At 44.3% G+C, this 14,771-nt stretch overlaps 1 protein-coding gene across 4 annotated transcripts in view; it reads right to left on the minus strand.

Annotated features, from left to right (window-relative positions):
- Nucleotides 1–3,454, minus strand: part of FAM3D (FAM3 metabolism regulating signaling molecule D) — an 80,075-nt gene extending 76,621 nt beyond the window's left edge. For 3 of the 4 annotated variants that reach the window (XM_040246523.1, XM_040246528.1, XM_040246527.1), the window contains exons 1-3: nt 3,178–3,454; nt 1,185–2,298; nt 112–330 (exon numbers count right to left, since the gene is read on the minus strand). The gene's annotated coding sequence lies outside the window, so the exon portion shown is untranslated. Of the gene's footprint in view, nt 1–111; nt 331–1,184; nt 2,472–3,177 lie in introns of those variants that run through there. The other variant, XM_040246524.1, reaches the window with a different exon arrangement.
- Nucleotides 3,455–14,771: the final 11,317 nt, after the last annotated feature.

A 14,771-nucleotide genomic window follows, 5' to 3' on the forward strand; every position in this document is an offset into this window, starting at 1 on the left:
AGGATTGGCCACGAGGTGAATCCTAAGTTTCCAAAGACACCTACTTGTGTCGAGAAAGGGGAGCCCTCCCACATGGCTGGTGGGGATGCAATAAAAAGTAGCACTTCACACGCCTTGGAAGAGGAGTTCAGGAGTGACTTCCGTGGTTCTGCGTCACGGTCCCTCAGCATACTGCGGTCTTTTGAAGGGGGCCTGGGAGATCCGATTCCGAGATGGCTCACTGGCATGGCTGCCCCATTTGTGCTGGTGGTTGGCATGACACTTCAGTTCTTCACCATGAAGACCTCTCATAAGGCTGCTTGACTGTTCTCACAACACGGCGGCTGGTGTCTTCCAGGAAAAGGGATCCAAGAGAGAGCAAGGTAGAAGCCACAAAATTATTTATGACATAGTCCTGGATGTCATGCACCATCATTTCTGCAGTATTCTCCTGCGTTACACAGGTCAGACCTATTCAGTGGTGTCACAGAGATTGACTGACTACACGTGGCACCAACTCCAGCATGAAAGAATCACTGGAGGCCATCACGAAGGTTGGGTACAAAACCTTCTAACAGAAAGAAATTACTGAAAGGAGCAGCCTTAAGTGGATGACGGGAGTTCTCAAACGGCTGAGTGATCATTTTCCAGAGGCTGTACCACTCTTCCTCTCCACAAGAACTGGCGTGGAATTCTGGGGTCACAATCTGCTCATTCTTTCAACAGGTATTTACTGAACACCTACTGTGTGCTGTCAGTCTGCTTAGGACCTATGCAGGAGCCCTGCCGGAGAAGCACATCCCAGGAGCACAGTCAGAAAGCAGACACACAGCCCGGGAAGAAGTACCGCCTTGAGTCACGAGTAGGCATGCTTACCATTCATCCTAGTTATTCTTTTATGTAGGGGCTCCCAGGAAATGTGCCATCCTGAACAGCACTTCTGACCCTTGTTTGTTTGTTGGGTAATGACTTTGTTTCACATGCTCTGCTTAAATGGAGGGACTCCCCTCTCCCGCCCCTCTCACTGGTCATAACTCTTTCTGTTCCCATTTCATCGGAGACAGGTGCCCTCCAAACCAACTCCCCACATTTATCACAGCTCAATAGCTTCCTGATGCCTTCTCCCCTACTTCTGAAAGCAAGCGCCTCTTACCTTACACACAGAGCCTAACTGGAACAGGAAATGTGATTAACGCACAACCTACTTCTTCCCTCAGGCTATTTATGTCTCAGTCAAAAGTCCAGGTTGCCAGTGAGAGATGGACTCTGGCCATTTTCAGCATAAAGGAATTTCTTAGAAGGACATCCTAGTTCTTCGAATGAAAGGTGGCTTGGAAACCAAACTTGGGAGGTGGGTGAGAACCAAGGCCTTTCTGAAGAGCCAGGTGGCAGGGGCAATGTGGTTGCTGTGATAATGCACTTTCCAGGGCTCCTCCTGTCCTGACTTCAAGGCCTTAAGATTCAGAATCCTGGGAGATAGCATCGGTTCGGCTCAGCCAAGGTCAACACAGGTCCCAGGCTTCAGAGGCAAGACCTGACCCATTTTGTCTTAAAGAGAAAGGCAGATATTGCTACACCTTTACTAATTCTCTAAATGGCTCTAGTTCAGATTCTCTAAATGGCTCAGGCACCATTCTACTCAAGTGGAAGCTCTCCACTGCTCAATGAGGAGTCAGTTACTGTACTGTCCTCTGGATCCACCCACGGCTTGTATTAATATCGTCTGTCAATGAGCCATGCAAGATGGCAAGCGCTCTTGAGAAGTATTTCAATGGAATGTTCTATTAGTTTACCAATACTCATCTTCTAATGTCATTTATTACAGAAAATTAGATGACTGTAGCATGAGCAGAAGAATATTGATTGCCGGCCTCTGAATTTTTAATATGAGTATTTGATTTATAAATTAATCCTTCATTTCATTAATTAGAGTAGCAAGGCAGTCTCTCATTCAAGCTATGGTGCTGAGGATTACTGTGACTTTCCTGTCAGCAATATTACGTAATCATGATTGGTTAATATGAGTTTCATCTCTGGTCCAGGTTTTGTGTCCTGCTGTGGCAAGCAGCCTCACGCTTTCTGGGTTTGTAGTTATCTTTCTGTGGTCCACCCTTCATCTTTCGTTCTCAATCTACTTGCCCATTTTGGCCAACTTTTTCCTGAGCATCTTCCACAGGTTGATCTCTCCCTTGCCTCAGGATCTGATAATGCTATCAGGAAGGTATTCAGCTCTTGTTGGCTCACAGGGCCTCTGGTTGTCCAAGTGAATGAACGTCCCTTAAACCTAGCCCCAGCTTGCATTCAGGCACAATTGGTTCCCTGTTGAATGTTTGAAAGAATGAGTAAGTGAACAAATGCTTTTTATTCTCCAAGCATCTTCTATCCTGCTGTATCTTTTGCAACACAACACCCCCGGACTGTTGTTGATCAGAAGCTCAGGTTCTGGAGTCTGACAGAACCCTATCTTTGTCATATATGAGCCATGTGATCCTGTTTCTTTGTCAATAAAATAGGAATAATCAGACTCCCCATCTCACAGGGTTAACTGTGTGGTCACCCTGCGTGGAGGGCAGGATGAGCCTCTTGCCACCCCACGTTGTTACTGGGCTTTCTTATTGGCTTGCTCAGATTGGGCGGACAAAGGGAAATGGGCGTGCTGGGGGCTTAAAGGTTGTCAGTGGTCAAACATACAAAATGGAGTCTGACTCCATTTATAGGACCGTGGTGAGAAAATCACTGCTTAAAGCATTTAGAATAGTGTAGGGCTATAGTGTTTCATAAACGGATTATTAATGCAGTGATGGTTTAATTCTTTTTAAGAAGCTTTTGCATCCGTTACCCCATTTCCTCTTTATATCAACCCAAGCAATTGGGAAACCTGGTCAGAAGCAGGTCTGGTACAAAGGAAGCAGACAAGTGACAAGTGACAGCTGCTGACCTCAGGGTCACTATATCCATCATCAATCCCAGCTTTATCATCGTCACCATCACCGCCATCGCCACCACAGCTGCTGCCACGGTCCCCCACGACTAAGCGCAGCAGCACCGCCACATCAGTGTCTTTGCCATCGTCATCACTGTTATCACAAGATTTCTCTTAGATCATCAACTTTTCTAGGTTTGAGAACTACCTTTTCTCTGTTGTTGCAGACCAAATGACATGAGGTATTAGGAACAAAAAAAAATATATAGACTTACCTGGCTTAAAAATAATTAGAGTCCCAATAGCAAGAAATCCAAGAAGGTGATTCTCAGAGGCTCAGAGACATTCTTAAAGGCTCTGGCTCTTTTCTCCTTTCTGCTCTGCTGTGCTCATTGCAACCCCAGTTCCTCAGCTGGTTAATGACATCAAGTGGCAGCAGCATATAGAAATGTGTGTTTTGGTAGAAAAAGGGACTAATTCTTTCTTGAGTTTTCTTTTGCTAGCACATCAGCTCTTTTACCTAAGTGTCTCCCCTCAGTCCCGCTCGCCTTAGCAGCCTGGGCTGCATGAGCACTTCCTGTGAGAAGAGGTGGGAGGGTTTCTGCAGAGGCACTGGGCAAGGGAGGAAACCACTGTTGACTGTCGACTGGAGGAGGAAAGCTGGGGCTGCTCTCCTGCTGTAAACGACTAAGTAAACACCCTGGAGTCTGCTTACCACTGGCGTAGCCACGGCTCTCTTGGGGAAGCTTCTGGTACAGTGGTGGTTCCCTCTCATGTGTAAAGTCTAGAAAGCCAAGGCCCATGTGGCTCAGTCCCCAAAAGGTACTGCAATGACAATCATATAGTCAACACCATCAAGTGCTTTTATAAATAAGTTCTTTTCTTTGTATCATTCTGAGCAGTCTCATAATGACAGAGTCCTCACTGATGTCCTTGAAATTTTGTTTTATAAATCTTCTCATGCCATGATGTTCTCTAGACCCTTGACCCTCCACACGCAAGAAACAAAATCCTCCTTCAGATCTTACCCTTGCCTGTTAACCTTCTTCACTCCCTGTGCCTCTTGCTTTTCTCACCCCCAAACCCCACCCAGCTGGTCCAGTCTCTCCTTGGAGGGTGGAGCCAGGAAGTAAGCTTTAATGGTTAATTTTATGTATCCGTTTGGTTGGGCTATAGTGTCCAGACATGCTCAAACATTATTCCAGCTGTTTCTATGAAAGTATACGTGTACACACACACACACAGACACACACACACACACAGATACATATTTTGTTTTTGGATAAGGTTAACATTTAAGTCTGTGGACTTTGAGTAAAACATTGCCTTCTGTACTGTACTAATCAGCTGAAGGCCTTAACAGAACAAACTGAACCTCCTCTGAGCAAGAAGGAATTCCACCAGCTGATTGCCTTTGGACTTGAACTGCAACTTTCCTGAGTCTCCAGTCTGCCAGTCTACCCAGCAGATTTCAAACTTACGAAGCCTCCACAACTGCGTTATTCAATTCCTTACAATAAATCTCTGCCTCTCTCTATATATGGATTTTGCTGGTACTATTTGTCTAGAGAGCTCTGTCTAATACTTTGGACCAAGCTTGAGTCCTCTTTTGTGGGTAGGGGGTAAGGAAAGTCTGAGAGTACATTAATGGTTAATTTTGATTACAGCACAGATGGGAAGATTCTGGATATTGCATTTTGTTTTCTGTAGGTGCAGGTCAGATTTACTGCCCTGAGCAGATTCCTTCCTGGGTAGACACTGGACACCCAGCCAGCTACATGGAACAGCAGACAGTATGTCCTGCCTACCGCAGTGATAACCCCTGAGGACCCAGTCTTGGCCCTAGACCAGTGGTCCTCAATACAGGTAGTTCTGTCCCCTGGGGACATCTGGCAAAGCCAGCAGACAGTTTTGATTATCACAACTGGGAAGCAGGGGATATTACTGCTACGTCTCTAGGAGGTAAGGGTAGGGACATGGCTAAACATCCTATAAGGCACAGGGCAGCCCCAGAGCCACCCCCTGACAAAGGATGGTCTGACACAAATGTCAATAGTGTCAAGGTTGGGAAACTCTGATCTAGACAATTAAGTAACAATACAGCAGGCCCTCAACTCCATCTTCCATGCAATGCCTCTTCTCTTTCTCTCTCCTGTTCCTGCCTCGCTTACTCTCTCTCGCATTTATTTCCCTGTCTCTGTGTATCTCCGAGTCTGTCTGTCACACACACAAGCTCTTTTTTCTAGAGTTATTCTATAAGCTGAGAGAATTATGACAGAGATCGAAAAGACAGCAGCATTTATTTCACTATATCTCTGTCCTCTAGCACCTCAGTGCTTACAGCCCAAGGCTCTGGTGCCCTAGCATAAAATCTGTGAGATTTAAACATATACTAGGAGATGCCTTGTAAAACATACAGAATATGATCTGACAAGGTCCTTTCCCAGTGTCCTACTCTACACAAATCTCCGGGCAATAATTCAACTTCAGGGCTTTTCTCCTTTTCGCCTGGGTGTGACGCCACCCAGGCCCTGGACTGAAGTGCAGATTGTAGTTAACATTGAGCACTTCCTTCTCTGGGTAATGGATTTTATTTCACCAAAAATGAGCATTAAAGAGCTTCTAAGGAGACGCCATTGTTTTTAATGATGGTTTTGTTTGCCTTAGAAAATGTGAGATGTTGCTTCATAGAGATAATAACCATTAACTTTGGGTTTATTCTGGGGTTAATGGATTATTATAATGCTGAGGAAAATTATTTTCCAATAAATGTTAAATTTCATTTTTTTTTTTGCTCCTCCTCTCTCTTTGGCACATGTTCAGTGTCTTTTCTTCTGCTGTAAAAATGTGCAGATCCCAGATAAATGGGCTGACAAATCCGGCTATGTTTTCTTTACCACTTCTGATACTTGAAAAAAAATCCCAAATTAATTATTAATGTGCATTGGCAAAAAGGAAAGGTATTCAATATCTCTCCTTATTAGGATAAGTTTGGTGACCTTTCTTTAACAGAAATCCCATTTCTGTGTTTCACATGCATCAAAAATTGGCCATTTACAAAAAACACATGAAAAGATACTCAACTTCACTAATTACCAGGAAAAATGCAAATCAAAACTACAACAAAAGGGGATATATGTATACCTATGGCTGATTCGTGCTGAGGTTTGACAGAAAACAACAAAATTCTGTAAAGCAATTATCCTTCAATAAAAAAATAAATTAATAAAACCCAAAACTACAACGAGGTATCACTTCACACCAGGCAGAATAGCCATTACCAAAAAACCTACAAACAATAAATGCTGAAGAGCTTGTAGAGAAAAGGGAAACTTTGAACACTATTGATGGGGATGTAAGTTGCTACAATTACTACAGAGAACAAATCCCACTCCTGGGCATATATCCAGGTAAAATCATATTTTGAGAAGATACATGCATCCCAATGCTCATAGCAGCATTATTTAAAATAGTCAAGATAAGGAAGCAACCTAAAGGTCCATCAACAGAGGAATGGGTAAAGACGATGTGGTACATATATGCAATGGCATATTACTCAGCCATGAAAAGGAACAACATAATGCCATGTGCCCAACATGGATGGACCTAGAGACTATTTATAAGTGAAGTAAATCAGACAAAAGGAAGACGAATATCATACGGTATCACTCATATGTGGAATCTAATTTTAAAAAAGGATATAAATGAACATACTGACAAAACAGAAATAGACTCACAGATAGTCTATTTGTCATAAAACAAATTTATGGTTATCAAAGGGGAAATCTGGTGGGGGTAGGGGAGGGATAAATTAGGAACTTGGGATTAACATACACACACTTCTCTATATAAAATAGATAGCCAACAAGGACCTACTATATTGCACACGGAGTTCTACTCAATATCCTGTAATAAACTAAATGGAAAAACAATGTGAAAAAAATGAATATATGTATATGGATAAACGAATAATTTTGCTGCACAACTGAAACTAACCCAACATTGCAAATCAACTATATTCCAATAAAACTAACAAAAAACAGACAATCAACAAGGATCTACGTATAGCACAGAGATCTATACTCAATATTTTGTAATACCTTATAAGGGAAAAGAGTCTGAAAAAGAATATATATATAAATATATATATACACAATGGAATCACTTTGTTGTGCACCTGAAACTAATACAACATTGTAAATCAACTATACTTCAACAACAGCAAAACCTGTAGCTTATATGCCTACTTTTTTTCAGGGGAATTCTACCTTCTTTACATGCTAAGACTCAGATTTCTATGCTAAAGATATTACCTGCAGTTAAATGAGTTGTGTTTTAACTTGTCATTTACTTTACCTAAATACAAGATATAATTTTATAAATGCCAGATCTATCACTACGTAGTTCTTGGACTTTAAGCAAAACATTTAACCTCTCCAAAGCTTCAGTTTTCCCATAGGTAAAAAGGGGCTAATAATAGAAACAACCTCACAGAATTGTTACTAAGATTCAACTAGATTCAATGAACACTTTAAGTGCATATTAGCATCCAGTAATTGTCAGCTATTATTATTGTTACTATTTTGGAAAATAAGTGGTAGTAACCTTGAGAGCATTTTAGCTACATAGACAAGCTGGGCAATACTTCAGCCTTCAAAAGGGCTGTATTATTCCTCTGATGTTGATTTATTTGCCAAGAGGTTAGGCCTGTGGTCCAGTGGATTCACTAGTGTGATTACTGCTTAGATCCTGCTCAAGAGGAAGATCTGGTGAAGATTTATGCAGGTTTTGGTTTGTTTTAGAAAAATGTCTACATGTCTATTATTTTAATAAAAACATGAATGATAAAAAAATTGGTCATGTCCACAAAATTCTCCAGCTCAAATTGGTGGATTATAATAGCTTTGGTCATTTATGTAAATGCTTTGTAACTTATGGATTACTCATTGCAGGGGCAGGCAAGAAGTCTACTGAGCTGCTGGGACTGCGTCAGAAGTACTTCACCACCAGCCAGACCTCCCCATCACTTTGTCTACGGCTTCTGCATGGTAACTTACAGTTTTCAAAATGGGTTTAAGGAAATACCTTCTTCCCCCTTACCCAGTGCATCTCCTGCTCCCCCCACGGAATAGTCAGGGGCCTGAAAGTCAATTCCTAGGATGAAACAACCAACACTCATTTCAGGGTATGTATGCTGAGCACTTTTCATGGTCAGGTCCAATGCGGCAGAGACCCTAGGGCTCTGATCCCAAGGTCACCACCTTGACAGAGTCTTGACAGCTCAAACTCTCTTTAGTCCTAGGGTGCTGAGCTTACACTAAAGATAGTAACGCCGAATCTGACTGAGAGCACTAGTGGTCTTACCCAGAATCTACATGCACAGACAAGTTTAAGAACCTAATTTCACACCAGGCACAGGTGGAGCCAGGAGAAGCCAGGGACCACCAGGGTCATCCCCAGCCCTCCTCTCAATACAGTAGAAGTCTCCCTCCTCCAGACTGAATAAGGGAACCCACTAAGCAATGCCAGTGGTGGCAACACCTACTGGCTGGTTTGGCCATGAAGCATTTCTGTGTTATACTCCAGTAAGGAAGAGGGGTATGTGACGTCTTCTAGGAGGCCAGGCCCTGTAAATCTATGGATTCCAGACTGTCCGCACTGTAAGCAACCCAGACACCTTGGGTACATCCCGTTGAGAGCCTTCCCTGGGTGGGTGGGGCCTGTCTCCCAGTCAATATCCTCAGTGTTTTCCAGAAGGTCAGTCAGAAGGATGTTTGTGAGGGGACCTGAGTTATGCTTTCCTTTCTGGGATGGAGAAGCTCAGGCTCTGTTCATGAGTCCGGCCAGGTGCCCCACTGAGGAGCAGCGTCTGCTGCAGGTGGGTGCGGAGGGGGCAGGCCGGGCCACAGGTGTGTGGTTCTGAGCATCTCTGAATAAGCCAGGCCCACTCACGTGAGGCCTGAGGGGGAAGTGTGTGGTCAAAGTCATGACTGGGTGAGGGGGAGAAGACTCAAACCAGCGTCCCTGGGCTCCAGGGCTTTCCATCCATACTCTCATATGTGTCGCTGGTTACAAGTTCAGACTCTGGAGTGAAATAACACGAGTTCTCTGCTCCTCACCAGTGGTGATCACGCCCAGGCTCCCGAGCCTATAGACATCCAGAAACGGGGAGGACACGGTCAGACTCTATTTTTCCACATGCTGGGCTCAGTGCCTTGCACCCGCTACCTGATCTAATTACTCCCCCCTGCCCTGTGGTAAGCAGGGGTCTTATTGCTATCCTCATTTCTCAGACAGGGAAACTGAGGCCCAGGGAGGTTAAGTAACTCACCCACGGCCACATATCTTAAGTGTGTGGAGGGGGTAGTGACAGTCGACACACTTTGACTGCGGCAATTCAGTCAGGCATCTGGTTTAATTAGAAGGGCTTCTTTGCCCAAGCGGCTTCATCACGGTCCCCAGCAGTCCTCTCCAGCCCCTTTTTCTCCCTGAAGTAATGAGTTTCCATGTGGCTACCTTTCATTTCCTGTCCCACGGAGAGTGAACGGCTGTTAGAAGTATAAAGCAAGGTTTGTCAAACAAATTTAAAAAAAAACAATGTAAAGTGCAAGTGAAGACTTGAGAATGGATTTTACATGTCAAGCCACTGTGCTGAAGCAACATTAACACCAGTTTGCTGGCAAAAATCCATGTTTTCCAGACGGCCATCTGAATGCATTGAACTACCGCTTACTGGGGTCAAGTAGCAGTAACAGCAGCCTGGCGGAAACAGAACAGGCTCTGGCCTCCAAGCCTGTCAGGCCCCCCCCAGTGCCTTTACCTCCCCTCCACTGCCCCCACAGGCATCTGCTTCTCTACCTGTTGGATGAGATGGCCCTTGAGGGGCCAGCCCAGTCCTGCCCCCTCTGATCTGCTATGCGGTTAACCATTTCCTCTACTGGCCCTCCAATAGCATCTGATAGCATTCTGGGAACACAGATGTCTCACAAAAATTAGCGGTAGTGGCTCTGTTGTTTTGGACTTTTGATCCTACTTGGGAATCTAATGCAAACTACAGATCCTCTTGCCAGCAAAATCTATGTATAGACAACATTTGACTCATAATTTCAGGAAGCTTCTAGAGCCTTCCTCCAATGCTCATGGATTTCAGGTTAAGAACCACTGGAGTTAGGAACTGTATGCATGCAATCTGAAGACAGAAGCACAAGAAATTGGGTTCAGAAAATATAGTGCACGAATAAAACATGCAGCCTTTCCCCAGACTCCCCACTGTGGTGGGTAGCTTCTTGGATGGGTCCCAGTGACTCTTGCTCCCCGGCACTCATGCTTTTGTGACTGTGAGTCCCTCTCCTTGGGTGGGAACTGGGCCTGGTGGCTTGCCTCTGAGGCACAGAATGTAACAAGTGAAGGAATGGCACTCTGGAGATCAAGTTATAAAGACTCTGGCTTCCATCTTGTCACCCTCTACCTTCTCTGAGCAAAGCTGGCAGCCAGGTTGTGAGCTGTCCTGAGGAGAAACCCATGTGGCTGGAGACCAGCCAACAGCCCATGAAGAACTGAGGCCCAGGAGCAACTAAGTTCTGCCCACAGTCACGTGAGTGAGTGTGGAAGTAGATCTTCCCTCAGTCCAGCCTTCAGACAAGGCTTAAGTTGAGACCATAGTACAGTTGACACCTTGATTGCAGCCTTGTGAGGCCGAGGCCCTTTCAGCTGTTCCTGGGTTCCTGACCATAAGAATGTTTACTGTTTTAAGCCATCAAGTTTTGGGGTAATTTGTTATGCAGCAGTAGAGAGCTAATACATTCACAGTCTAACTCCAGGAGCATAATGGCACACAGGAAGCCTCTGAGAGGGACACTCACCAGACTCAGTGCCCTTAAGAAGCATGAAAGCAGCCTATGTATCTCCGGATCCCAGCCTGGGGATAGTATATGACCTTAACTCTACTGGGGTCCCATGTCTACCAGCCACTGTCAACGCCAGGCCTCCCATGGGTGTCTGCTATCTTCTGACTTTTCCTTTCCAGTCTCTGGCTCTGTACTATGGCCAAATACAAAAGAAAAAGAAAGTTGACTGGCTTTCAGCATTATGAATGATGAAGTGGTCATCATCAATTCATCTCCCTGGGGTAGACTTTCTGTTGCCACAGAGAAGACGTGACCTTTGCTCACCCTGTAGATGCGACATACGATTTCTTTTGGCTCCCCAGTCGGCCTGTGGGAGTCACGTCACAAGAAGCCAAGAGGCTGCGGTCTGGACAAATGGCTCGGGGTGGACTGGCAGCTGTGATGAAGGACAGGTCGTCCAGGGGTTGGTCACGCCAAGTTGGATAACCATCAGAGCACACATCCCGCCAGCAGGAAGACATGACATCAGCCACCATAAAGCACAGGAACAGCCGCAAGGCTTGCACGGTTGTTGCTGGGTGGGGATGGGGTGCGGTGGGCTGTGTGTGATGTCTGAGAATGACAGCACACGTGGGGTGAAGCCTTCATTAATTCTGAAACTTTACTGGCCCCAGGGGAATCGCACACTGACGAGAGGGAGGCCAGTTTCCACCTCACGAGCTGGATGTTGTCCTGTGGATAGCAGGAAGACCTGTGAAGGCAGCAGAGACGCTGTGTGCCTTCCTGTCAGGCCTCTGAAGGTACCTGAACAGGGCACTCTTAGCGTCAGGAAAAAGAAGTAAGATTGAAGGGAAAGGAGCTGCAAAGATTGCTCTTGATTCATGAGTCTCTATTTTTGCTTCCAGAAATCATCACCCTTCAGGGTTGCCTGTGAATCAGTTGGGGGAAATGGGGAATCACTTAGGGATTCTGTAGCCCCTCCTAGAGACACATGATCACAGTGCTTAACTCAACAAACTCGAGGCTCTGCACCTTTTTTGAACTATAACCTCCTTTGGTAGGCAGGGAAATTCTGTGAAAGAATGTTTTTAGATGCATAAAATAAAATAATTCTATGATGGAAGCAAATTATATTGAACTAGTTATCAAATATTTTTCTAAAATACAAATTTGGGACATAGTAATAGATGTCCTTTTCAAATTAATGCATTAAATAACGAGATCAAGCAGTGAGTCTAATAACAAACCACCAGAATTTCAAAACAGTGATAACTACAAGTGATAAATCAAGATAAAGACAGTAACTGCAGTGTTAAATGAGAACATCTGTGATTTCCAGAGACAAAGTCTGCAGGCATCACTGATACTGCTCTGGTCTGTTGCCCATATTTATAATGGAAGGGAATGCTTCATCTCAAGTTTGAGATTTGTAAAAATGATATAACCTTTCCCCCTCTCAAGTTCATAAAATCCTGAATTCTTTCCAAGGATGGTTTGGGATCAATAAACCTAGAAAAAGAAGTTTATTCTTCTCACATGCAACATGTTCTGGAGGGTGCCGCCCAGGGCTGGAGCAGCAGCTCCAGGAAGAATCAAGCACTTTGATGCCCTGAGCATGTGACTTTCACCCTCATGGTTGCAAAATGGCTGTTGCTTCTCCAGGCACTGCTTCTGCATTTCAGTTAGGAAGAAGAGGGAGTAAAAAGAGAGAAAGAAAGAAAGAAAGAAAAAAAGGTGTGTGCCAGTCTCTCTCTTGTTATCAGGCAGACAACAATTTCCTGTAAGCCCTACTTCCTTTACTTTAGTTGACACCTCATTAGCCACAATTGGTGACTTGGTCATCTCCAGCAACTTGCAATTCTGGGAGAGAGTATTCTAACATTGCTGTTCAAACCAGAGTTGGAAGTAAGATGAAGGGGAGGAGGATATTGCGTAGAACAACCGATGTTGGCTATGACTAAAGTCTGACAATAAAATGTCTTCTAATAGCTTCTCATTTTTACCATTCTAATGTGCATTAGCTATGGAGGAATTCAAGGCTGGCCTCATTCATTTGTATGTTCATTCATGACTTACTTGAAGGTCAGTTTTGTGTCTGGTCTGGTTAGGCGCTGGATCAAAGTTGAACAAAACAGCCATGGCCTGGAGTCCCTTGGATTCTACAGTCTAGAGTGGGGAGGGATGACAAGAAATGTATCAGTTCAGTTCAGTTCAGTCACTCAGTTGTGTCCGACTCTTTGCGACCCTATGAATCACAGCACGCCAGGCCTCCCTGTCTATCACCAACTCCCGGAGTTCACTCGAACTCATGTCCATTGAGTCGGTGATGCCATCCAGCCATTTCATCCTCTGGCGTCCCCTTCTCCTCCTGCCCCCAATCCCTCCCAGCATCAGGGTCTTTTCCAATGAGTCAACTCTTTGCATGAGGTGGCCAAAGTATTGGAGTTTCAGCTTCAGCATCAGTCCTACCAATGAACAGCCAGGACTGATATGCTTTAGGATGGACTGGTTGGATCTCCTTGCAGTCCAAGGGACTCTCAAGAGTCTTCTCCAACACCACAGTTCAAAGGCATCAATTCTTCGGCGCTCAGCTTTCTTCACAGTCCAACTCTCACATCCATACATGACCATTGGAAAAATCATAGCCTTGACTAGACGGACCTTTGTTGGCAAAGTAATGTCTCTGCTTTTCAATATGGTATCTAGTTTGGTCATAACTTTCCTTCCAAGGAGTAAGCATCTTTTAATTTCATGGCTGCAATCACCATCTGCAGTGATTTTGGAGCCAAAAAAAATAAGTCTGACACTGTTTCCACTGTTTCCCCATCTATTTCCTATGAAGCGATGGGACCAGATGCCATGATCTTCGTTTTCTGAATGTTGAGCTTTACGCCAACTTTTTCACTCTCCTCTTTCACTTTCATCAAGAGGCTTTTTAGTTCCTCTTCACTTTCTGCCGTAAGGGTGGTGTCATCTGCATATCTGAGGTGATTGATATTTCTCCTGGCAATCTTGATTCCAGCTTGTGCTTCTTCCAGCCCAGGGTTTCTCATGATGTACTCTGCATATAAGTTAAATAAGCAGGGTGACAATATACAGCCTTGATGTACTCCTTTTCCTGTTTGGAACCAGTCTGTTGTTCCATGTCCAGTTCTAACTGTTGCTTCCTTACCTGCATACAGATTTCTCAAGAGGCAGGTCAGGTGGTCTGGTATTCCCATCTCTTTCAGAATTTTCCACAGTTTCTTGTGATCCACAGTCAAAGGCTTTGGCATAGTCAATAAAGCAGAAATAGATGTTTTTCTGGAACTCTCTTCCTTTTTCGATGATCCAGTGGATGTTGGCAATTTGATCTCTGATTCCTCTGCCTTTTCTCAAACCAGCTTGAACATCTGGAAGTTCACGGTTCACATATTGCTGAAGCCTGGCTTGGAGAATTTTGAGCATTATTTTACTAGGGTGTGAGATGAGTGCACTTGTGTGGTAGTTTGAACATTCTTTGGCATTGCCTTTCTTTGGGATTGGAATGGAAACTGACCTTTTCCAGTCCTGTGGCCACTGCTGAGTCTTCCAAATTTTCTGGCATATTGAGTGCAGCACTTTCACAACATCATCTTTCAGTATTTGAAAGAGCTCAACTGGAATTCCATGACCTCCACTAGCTTTGTTCGTAGTAATGCTTTCTAAGGCCCACTTGACTTCACATTCCAGTATGTCTGGCTCTAGGTGAGTGATCACACCATCGTGATTATCTGGGTCATGAAGATCTTTTTTGTACAGTTCTTCTGTGTATTCTTGCCACCTCTTCTTCATATCTTCTGCTTCTGTTAGGTCCCTACCATTTCTGTCCTTTATTGAGCCCATCTTTGCATGAAATGTCCCCTTGAAAATATCTCTAATTTTCTTGAAGAGATCTCTAGTCTTTCCCATTCTGTTGTTTTCCTCTATTTCTTTGCATTGTTCACTGAGGAAGGCTTTATCTCTCCTTGTTATTCTTTGGAACTCTGCATTCAAATGCTTAT

This window comes from Oryx dammah, unplaced genomic scaffold (genome assembly GCF_014754425.2).
Source record: "Oryx dammah isolate SB20612 unplaced genomic scaffold, SCBI_Odam_1.1 HiC_scaffold_9, whole genome shotgun sequence".
In the NCBI taxonomy this organism is placed as follows: domain Eukaryota; kingdom Metazoa; phylum Chordata; class Mammalia; order Artiodactyla; family Bovidae; genus Oryx; species Oryx dammah.